Raw genomic sequence first — 11,366 nt, 5'->3', positions numbered from 1 at the left:
ATAAATATAAAATTAATATGTTTATGCATATAAATCATGGATTTGTCAGCCAATGATCTCATAAAAAAAAAAATGTAATGTGTGAGTCCAATCTCTCTAATCCATTCTTATGACTTATCCTCTGAGATGTCACAGACTGGTCAACATTGTCATCAGTGCCATAGATGCTGAAAATGTCTGGTAAACATCAAAAGCATACCACCACTTGTTGTGGACTGGCTCCATCTTACAATTGATCTAAGGTAGACTCTAGTGTTAGACAGCATAGATTCTCTATGATGTGTTATTTGAGGTATGTATGTAACTAAGAAAACACAATGATAACTGGAGTTCATATTTTGAAGGTTCATCAGTATGTGACCACAGTAAGCATTTGTTCATCAAATCAAAATGTCTTTCCAAGTATGTAGACAGCATTGAACACAAACATCATAAACAGGTTTTGACTCTCAGCATTCATAAGCTGTAGCATATCATCTACAATTTGTAGTCAGTTGCAGTTGTCTATCATCTTGTTGAGATATGACATTCTATGTGAGGTGTTTAAAGTATGTTGACCCTGTGGATATAGCCTTAAGTATTACTCTGGTCTGCCCATAGTACAGATTAAATAAATTTGAGAGACAGGTAAAATATAAATGAAGAAACGTTGATTCAAACTAACATACTAAACAGGATTTTCTACACTTGGATGTGCATGCAGCACAGTGCTGCTTGCTGTCACACTACATAAACTCTAACCATTACATATGCCAGCCATTTATGATGGCACAAAGCTTTCCAGTCATACAGCTTAGTTTCTTCTGCTTCTGTAAAATGACATTGTCCACAGCTAGTAATTATAATAGCCACCACATAAACTAAAGTTTGCTATTTAATTAATAGGCATCTCTACCCTATGAAATTGCATCATATCCTTTTTATAACTACACCCTTACTCTCTTTGGCAAGCTCTCAGCATATCTTAATTCATAGTCTTTCATGCCCCATAAATAAACAAACAAACAAACAAACAAACAATAAAATTTGCTCTTGTGGTAAACTATATACTGAGCATTCTCTTCATCTTGCTATCTGACACTGACCCATGGAATAATCACTTTTATTCTGTGCCATGCGCGTGTCCTGGATCAGACATTTGCCCAACCATCATTTTGGGAACTGGGTTTCTGGGAAGTAGGATTAGCAACAGAAGGCTGGTATAAAATAGCTTTCTGCAGTAACTGCTTATACCTTAACATTATGACAACAGAGTTTGAAGAGGTTTAGGGAAGTATTACTTCCCTAATGTATTACATACTGGTAACAATGCACTGTAACTCTGCCAATCAGTGCATGCTCAGCTGTGTTCACCACTTACAGAGAGTAGCATGTTAAAGCAGAAAATAATGTTTCTAATCCATATTTCCATCCTTATATATTGACATAGTTTAAAACCTTGTCTACACACATATTTGTACTTACATGGCTATAAATAAAATTGTCAGACTTGTGGAAGCTGACAGTGCTTAGGGTCAGTATGCAGTCAGTGCTAACTCATTTATAAGGTGTGAAAAAAACTGTTTCCCTTACTCTGATTTCACAACCTCAAAGAGAAAAAGGAGGTTGGCCAGTAGTGTAAAATGGTGGTTTAAAATACTCTTTATTTTTCAGTATTAACACTTACATATTATATGTAGCCCAAAATACACAACAACTATTACACAACTGATATATTCAAAATTAAAAGCACAGCCTCATATTTAGGCATACAAAAAATCTGAACAGATTCATATACAATATATGCATTGCTTGGCTATTGCCAGAGAAATTTCAGTGCTCACACACTGATCACATTCATATTTTACGGGATTACCATGTTGAAGTCAGTTCTGAGCAGTTTGTTTGCTTAGACAGAGAGTTATACATATTAGGAAAGCACTGTTATACACATTAGAAAAAGATACATTTGATGATGTGTATTCAGAAGACATCACTAGCAACCTACAGCACTGTTTAAATGATCATGGCAAACCACAATTCACACCTGAAAGGCATTACTGTGGATTGTATTTGCATAGCTGTATTACACCTTACATAATGAAGTACTGTGCACTCAGGTCATGAATCAAAAGGCAGATGAAAACTATTAAAAACAAACAGACAACAAAAAGAACAACCTTCAGGACATTAATTGTCAATACTCACTCAGCTCACAGAAATGCCTGAGATTGCTATACCCAAGACAATTTAATCCTGAGTAGCAATCCAGTATTGAAGGAATGTGTGATGACACAAATAATCTATCCTCAGTTCTTACACTGTGTAATGCATTTGGTGAAATATTGTCAACTAAGTATATGTCTAACATCCATCCTTAAATGTGTTTCTGAAACCAAGCAGACATCTCTTGTCAATTCACGCTTAAAAGTTTGGACTTGTAGTGTCATTCACTATTACTGTCTTACTGTGTCTGAATGAAAACGATATTATAGGATAGACTGAGGACTATGAATCTCCCATACAAGATACACAGACCATCATCTGCTATATATGCATTGCTTTGAGGGTTGTTGTCCTTGGTTCACAGTGATGACAAATACAGCTTTTTAGGACCATTGAAATCTTTCTTAGAGAAAACCTATATTAGTCATGAATTGTCTTTCCAAAACACCTAGGATCCACAGGAGAGCAAACTAGGTCTTTTGATCAAAGACAGCAGGCAGACATAGAAAAAGCAGGGGAAGTGCATTTCCTTTTTTAATTTCTATAAGAATATAAGAAAAGGAATGAGAACACTTTGCTTCATAACTGCAAGTGCAAAGCCTATTTGATGAGCAGGGAAGGAACCAAAGATGATGACTGACACCACGGAAAATTTCATGTACCCACTACCTTGGTTACTGACATTGGAACAAAAAGACATATTATCGGGAACTCAGTGATAGCTTTGAAAGTATTATTGATTTCCAAGAACAAAGATACTTGTTACACTTAGGAAAGTCCACTGAATTATATATTTGATGTCATATACTACTGGTCTGTCAAAAAGGCACCTCAGTGGAGTTGCTCTAAATCTGACCACAAATACATAGAGAACACACTAAATATATTCTACAATCATAAATCATTCAAGAAAGGATTAGTCAAACCAATATCATCCTGAATCTATGTGCAAAAACTTGTCAAGTTTAATGTTTTTACCCTCGTTTTTAGAAATTAGAACCCCATAGTTATCCATCACTTGAAGAACTCTGCTGTATGAGATATTGAAGAAGAAAGAAGCCTTTACCCATGTTAGTCTATATTACAGACAAGTATCTTTATTTCTGTATCTCAGTCCTGAAATATTTGATTTAATAGAAACACACCTATAACCTCTGGATGGATCATGTATCACTTTATTTTTTTATTTAAATTGATGTTGATGATTCAAATGTTCAAATTTCTGATCCCTCCCCCTTTTTATTTATTTTTTCCACTGTGCCTTGACATGTTTTCTGACTGATTGATACAATTTTTAATGTATTGTGATCTTGGTAGACAAGTGAGAAATGGTCTCTTAACTCTACAGATGAAGAAAATAAAATTTTGTTGTCCACCTCATTAATCTTATATATTTTCACCGTCTATCACTGGGAAATGCAGCTTTTTGTCAATGATGTAAAGCTAGTACTTTCTCAAAAATACATCATATGCACATTAGAGGAACTTGGAATATATCTTTCACTAAATCTTGTTCATTGCCCAGTATTCCAACAGCTGAGCTCCAAGTTATTCATTTCAGATTGCTAAAGTCTCTGACATCCATTGGCAAAGCCATCCTTTAACTTTTATAAAAATTTTATGGCACAGCCAGCACTAACCATCATAGACTTCATGTTTGCATCTCATGGCTATTCCATTGGTCATAATGTAACAGCAAAGAGCCACCATTTTTGATGCCAGCCCTTGCACACTATTTACGTCCATGGTTTATGTTGTCTGTGAGAGGTGGGAAGCTGTATTTTGAGAGTATTAGTATTACTTACAGTGGTACCAATTCTTGTCTTTTCTCTTCCATCTTTGCATTCTGATGCCTGTAATTTATGCCATTGCTACTCCAACAATAACTCTAGGACCGGACCCTCCTCTACACCAAGTCAGTTCGTACACAGACATCAACCAGCATTAAATTATTACTCTGGCATAATAGACTAACACCATTGCATGGCTGAAAGTTATTATGCACTGTTTTCTGAATGATCCTAATTTTTAGGTGTCATAAACAGTGTATTTATGAAGAGCTCTACCTGTCATCTGCTAGTGTAGGCTGGGAATTAGATTCATTATTCAGTTCATTCACAGCCTGCAGTGAAAGGTGCAAGTGTTTGACTTCTGCAGGTTTACTGTACATGGTGTATTCCTACATGCTCAGAAGATGTTTAAGGAAGGTTATGTCTGCTCTTTGCCTGTTCTGTGGTTGGTACTGTTAGTGATTAAAGTGTGTATGGCTGATTTTGTTTGTGTGTAGTCAATCAGTTTGATATGTTTATGTACAAGAAGGGTACATGTCTTTTTTTTTTTTTTTTTTTTTTTTTTCCTACTACATACACATTCTTGTTTCCATTACTTTCCAAATAACGTTCACTTTTTTTTTTTTTTTTCAGTCCAAGTGCTGTAATCTTTTATCTGTCAGAACATGATTTATTTTATTAATTTTTTTTAATCCTGTTTTTTGGGTGTGCTTTGTGATTTTAGAAGCTGATTCTAATTTCCATGTGGTTGCCATTCTTTCCTCCACCTAATTCCCTGTAATTAGAGTAGAAATTAATCTGGTTCCAATACGTTAGCTAGAATCTGCTACAATTATGAGTCTCTTCGCACACCATGATATCCTTGTTTATCCTCCACCTCTGAGAAAGAAGAAACAAACTTTTCATCTTTTTCGTGTTTTTCATGATTTTGGTACAGTTTCTAGGATATCTCTGAAAGTGGTTTTATGCATAACATGTAAAACCCATACATTCTTAAACACCAACTCTTTTCAAGCTCTACTTCTTGAACCATCCAACAGTTGCTCACTTAATTTACAAGGCCTGACAAATAACTCAGAATATAGATGTAATGATTTCTCTGTGTCATGAAAATTTCTTATCTTTATTTTCTTTTCTCAGCATAGCCCCATGCATTTCATGCCCATGTTTGGCTCATTAGAATGTATGTTAGTAACAAAATAACTGGAGCTTTTTTTTCCTGCAACTAAATGTCATTTTATTATTGTTATTGTTATTGTTATTGTTATTTTATTTTATTTTATTTTATTTTATTTTATTTTATTTTATTTTATTGGCTCACACAGCATTCTATACAGTAACCTTTTTATAACTGACATATGTTATTCCTTCAGGTAGCTTTTACTGACAAACACAAAGTTTGTTTGTGTGCAAATGCAAGGCTGACTAAATGGTGCTAAAGTGTATTATGACTGTCAGATATAATCAGGCAAAATTTTGTGGTGCTTAGACTGATTTTTTTCATTGATTTTATTGATCAATGCATTGAACAGTGTTTTATTATACACAAGTTGTCTTTTATTAGTAAATCAAGACCTCATAGTGCATTGTTAAACAAAATGGGTTAACTAATCTATGTAACAGCTCTCCAAGCTATTATCTCTTTAACTCCTTATAACGTTGTGTCATTAAAGGTCAAGGGGTCATGATAATAATCTCATTGCTGTAGACCATTAACATGACTGAACATTTTCAACAAAATACTTATGTTTACAATGCTATAACCCTTTGACTGCTGCGGCAACCTTTAACCACAGAAAGTCACATGCTAGAATCATCATTAGGGTTCTTGCCATGGCAATCAAAGAGTTAAGGGCTGTGCAGTGATTTGTTTTATATTTATTAATTTATATTTATTTTTTTTTTCATTTGAGAAGGGGGGAATTGGGGTGGGGCAGTTCTTGTCTGCTGTAAGTGTCTTAACCAAGGGAAGGGTTAAAATGGCTTTTTATACTATTGCATCTTATGTACTTACCATCGTTTCATTGTGTTGTAATTAAAAAAAAAAAAAATCTGTCAATAAATAAGAGAACAGAAAAAAAGTTTCCTAAAGGCATTGTGGTTTGCTTGGTACATATTACCATAAGATTTATAGTTGCTGTTCTTTAGATGCTGTATAACATTACAGCCAACTTTCACCTCAGAAAATGAATAAATAACAGATACAGACAATATAGAGATATTATGGATATATCTGGGTATAAAAAAGGCAAAAGGAGAATTAGTTTATTTTTCAAATCAAAATAGAGTAGAATCTCTAGATTCTTTAGAATAAATAGAGTTTATTCTAAACTCTAATTCTCCTATAGGATTTATAGGAGAAAGGTGGAGTGCCTAGCTTTGTACCTACTTCTGTAATATTTGAAGCACCATTCATTAGACTTTACTGATGCAGACACTATAAAAAAAATGATGAACAGGTGGCTAAATTTCTTCCCTTCTTTTGTGAGCGAACAAAAAAAAATAAAAAATTATAGTGTCAGTAAAAGGTGAGTCTAATCATTCAGCCTAGAAATTAGCTTCCGTGTAGCTTTGTCTGCAGGTGATTGACATAAACACCAGTTCTGAATGGAAGGGTTTAGGGAGTGTCTTAAATACCTTAGCATCTTAAGTTCAAGGAAGTGTTTGGTTTCTGAAAGAGAAGAATTTAAAAAACTTCCAAGCTGATCCATGTCTAATGTATACCATTCACTTCGTGGGTGAATATGCTGCAAAACGCAGAAGATGTTTACTTATTAGTAAACATCTAGCAATCACAATTAGCACAAGAGAAATTTGATATGACAATTCAGTCTGTTTCAGACCTATTCTCACAATTATTTGGCAGGTAATTCATTTTTTGTTTTAATGTTTGGGCCCAAATTCAGAATTTAGTTTCCAGGAATTATTCTCTTCCAAAAAATCTTTTCAAAGAGGAAACACAATCAATACTGGTTTAACCAATTAGACAAAATTAACTATGACTAACAAATATTTCTAATCACTGCTTGCCAACCACTCTCATATTACGTTTGAGTTATTATAGTGAATAAAATCAACTGAACATTTGGATGTCAATAACTGACAATGGAATTACAACTTATGAATATATTATTTATGACATTCTTCAGTTCAACACAATATCTGGTGGCATGGCAAAGACTTGTTTTCTGCTCAAAATAAGCTAAGGATAAAGGAAATTAGTGTTTTACAGATCACCTAGCAAGTCAAATGGCAAAACACTGGGTGCTTACCAATCATGAGGACTGAAATTTAATGAATATTAGTCAATCCTAAAACTTACAAAACATGTAAGTCAAACTTCTTTTTCTCCATGTATATTGCCAGTTCACTGCTGCACAAGTGAAAATGGGTTTGTATTAGAAGTAGAATTCTGCTATGGGACATGCAAGGCTGTAATGTACATTTGAATTGTGCTTCAATAGGAAAAGAAACTAGACTCTGATCAATGTCAAACCAAAGTCCATTTGAGTTGCTTTCAGCCCCAGAGGACATAAACTATTATCCTCTATACAAACATTCAGGATGCATAGGACTTTTTACAACACTTAAGCATTTTTACTTCCATAAAGAGTAAGAAAATCAGGCATGGATTCACCAAAGGGAAGTCACGCTTGACCAACATGATAATCTTCTGTGATGAATTGACGAGCTAGGGAGCTGTGGGGAGAGCCGTGGATATTGCCTACCTGGACTTCAGTAAGACTGTTGACACTGTCCCCCATAAGATCCCCACAGGTGTATGAGCTGCATGGGCAGACAGGGAAGTGGATCAAAAACTGTCTGAATAGCCAGGCCTAAATTGCAGCAGTCAATGGTACAGTTTAGTTGGAGGCCAGTGAAAGAGCAGAATACCCCGGGGACAATACTGAGCCCAATCCTGTTCAAAAACTTCCTCAATGATCTGGAGAATGGGGCAGAGTGTAGCCTGAGCAAGTTTGGAGATGACACAAAACTGGGAGGAATGGCTGATGGAGAGTCTTGCTGCCATCCAGAGGGACATGGACATGCTGGAAAGATGTGCCAACAGGTACTTCATGAAGCTCAACAAGAAGTGCAAAGCCCTGCACCTGGGAAAGAACAAGCCCAGTCACTGGTACAGGCTGCAGGCCACCCAGATGGAATACAGAAAAGGACCTGGGGGTCCTGGTGGACACCAATTAAAACATGAAGTAGCAACGTGCCCTTTCCTCTAAGAAGGCTAACAATATTCTTGGCTGCATTAGGCAAGGTGTCACCAGCATTAGCCAGTGTCACAAGAGAGGTGATCCTTCGCATCTGCTGAGCCCTGGTGAGGCCACACCTGGAATGAAGAGGCTCAGGGAGGATCTTATCCATGTCTATAAATATCTGAAGGGAGGGTACAAAAAGGACAAAGCCAGGTTCTTTTCAGTGGTGGTCAGAGACAGGACAAGAGGCAATGGGCACAAACTGGAACACAGAAGGTTCCCTCTGAACATTAGGAAGCAGGTCTTTTCTGTGTGAATGATGGAATATCTCCTTGGAGATATTCAAAAGCTGTCTGGACAGGGTCCTAGGCAACCTGCTGTATGTATCCAGGCTTCAGTAAGTGGTTGGACCAGGTGACCTCCAGAGCTCTCTTCCAACCTCAGATATTTTGTGATTCTGTGATTCTGTTTCATTATTTGTCACATGAAATGCAACATATAGACTTTCACTTAAGTGCCTCCTTCCTTCATGAAACTCCTTTTTTGTTTGTTTGTTTGTTTTTGTTTTTCTGATCTAAAACGTTCAAGTTATAATTCAGGAGAATCAGAGTGGAAAAGTTGCAAAAGCAAAGCAATATCCAACAACAATTACAAAAATTATTTGAGGAACCAATATTTTCAAATATGTTTTTGTATTAGTATTTAATTTCTGGAAAGTGTCCAAGCTGAAATAAGTATTGTTTCTACCACACTGGCAATGTTCAATATATTGATGTGAAGTTTGGTTTGCAACTCATTTATCCCTTCACAAGTCACTGCAAGAAACAACTCCTAAAGAGAATGCTTAATTGCCCAGATGTTTGTATGAAATTGCTGTCATTAATCTCTGTATTGATTATCTTTCTTTTCTCTTCCAGGATTCTTCTATTTTTATATATTCCCCTGCAGTGACATGCAGAGGCATCCTTGTTATCTATGACTTGCTCACTTGCTGTTTAATTGCATGCTAAGAAATGTATTGTGCAGTACTTTTGTGTTATGGTTCACAGACATTTTTTTTTGATTTTGATTTTTATTTTCAGCATTAGACATTCTTACCATGACATTTGACAAGTGTGGCTGCAGCGTCCTGGTTTCTACACTGAGATCCTGTTACCTTGTCACACTGACCAGTTTCCTGCTGCATGTCTTTGCTCATGTTTTCATTATAGCAATACATTCAGGTTGAAAAGATACTGAAGAGGTGTTTTTTGTTGCTGTTGTTTTTTTATTATTTTTTCTTGTTGTTCTTTTGTAAGAAAATACTATATTATCTGTGAAGGATTCTATCTACTTTTACAAAGAAGATACAGGGTATCTCAATACTATACTACCCAAATCTCTCCCAGGTCCCATTTCATTGACTGTCCACATTGTGCGTGCATTGTGGTTTCTCTTTTGGTGTGCACTAGCTAGGTCTTTTAGAAATAAAAAGTATTTTATTTTCAAAACAGCTATTCCAGAAACTACTCTGGCCTACTGAACAAGACAGCATCATCCCATTGATATCATCCCAGCAGGCATAAAACTTTAAAACATAAGGCATCTTCTGAAAATACTTCAATTCAAAAAGAATCAGAGTCTCTTGGTTCAGAAGTTAAAAAATAAAAATAAAAATAAAAATAAAAATAAAAATAAAAATAAAAATAAAAATAAAAATAAAAATAAAAATAAAAATAAAAATAAAAATAAAAATAAAAATAAAAATAAAAATAAAAAAATATATAAGACTTCTTCGGATATAACCATATAACCGACACCTGGTCATGCACTTTTTAAACTTTGAACCATAGAAAACTCTGAGTTAAAGCAAATTTAGACCTTCACCAAGGTCAGTCTAGCCTTTCAGAAGATCATGTTTAGGATAGAGGAACTTAAATGCCCCTCACAAGTCTAGAAGAGGGGATGACTACCAGATTATATCCCCTAATCTGTGCATAAAGTAAGTACATTGACACTTTATTCAACTATATTTGTGCCCTAGATGGTGGCCTTCAGGAGCTGTTTCCTCTCTACATTTAATAGACAGCAAAATCTGGGAGTTAATTTAAGAAGGCAGTTTCTCTTGGTAAGACGTGCAAGTTAAATAAATTGTAACCCTGTCATTCTTCAACTAGAAGAACAGAGATGCAGACAGTAGCAAAAGATGCTGGAAAGTAATGTTCAGAAATGCTACACAATTAAAGGAAATAATATGTGTGTCAGAACTGTCAAGGATATGTGTACAAAGAAAATAACAAAGGAAACTGGAAAGGAAGCTCAGCATAAGTTTCTTCATATTTAAATATTTGATGTGCTTGCCTGCTCAGCAGTACTATAATTGTATACTACCACTGGATAATAATGAGGCAATGATAGAACCAGAGTCTCTGTCCTTCTTTCAGCTGGGATGGAGTTAATTTTCTTCCTAGTAGCTGGTATGGTGCTGTGTTTTGGATTTAGGATGAGAATAATGTTGATAACATGCTGATGTTTCAGTTGCTGCGGAGCAGTGACTTTTCAGCTTCTCATACTGCCCTGCTACCAAGGAGCCTGGGGGTGCACAAGGAGTTGGGAGGGGACAGAGCCAGGACAACCGACCCAAACTGTCCAAAGGGATATCTCATATTTTCTGGCATCATGAGGAACAATAAAGCTGGGCAAGTTGACCAGGGGGTGAGCGGTCACTGCTTGGGGACTAGCTGGGCATTAGTCAGTGGTGAGCAATCTCACTATGCATCACTTGCTTTGTTTATTCTGTTTATTTATTTATTTATTTATTTTCCCAATTCTTTCCCCCTTCCCATTGGGTGCAGGGAGGGAAGGTGTGAATGGCTGTGTGGTGCTTGGATGCCTGCCCAGTTAAACCACAATAGTCCTTTTCAGGTCCAGTGTGGGGCATGAAGGGGTGGCATAATGACAGATCTGACAAGAGAACATTAAAAAAAAAAAAATTAAAAATCGTTATAAGCATGATATCCATTTAATAGTTGCTGGTAACAATGTTGATTTTTTATTTTTTTTTTTTCTCTTAGAGTTGTTGTGCTTGTTCTCAGAGTTGTGTTGAGTTACACATTACTTGCTGTATGTGTTTCCTGTTGTACCGTTAATCATCTCTGGGGGCTGGTTTAAGGTTATCATTTTG

The 11,366-nt window shown here is 35.8% G+C and overlaps 1 protein-coding gene across 1 annotated transcript in view; it reads left to right on the top strand.

Annotated features, from left to right (window-relative positions):
• CNGB3 (cyclic nucleotide gated channel subunit beta 3) overlaps window positions 1-11,366 on the top strand; it is a 663,489-nt gene that overhangs the window by 138,574 nt on the left and 513,549 nt on the right. The window lies entirely within an intron of this gene.

This window comes from Aythya ferina (genome assembly GCF_964211825.1).
Source record: "Aythya ferina genome assembly, chromosome: 2".
NCBI classification, from domain to species: domain Eukaryota; kingdom Metazoa; phylum Chordata; class Aves; order Anseriformes; family Anatidae; genus Aythya; species Aythya ferina.
This window is presented reverse-complemented; position numbering and strand designations above follow the sequence as displayed.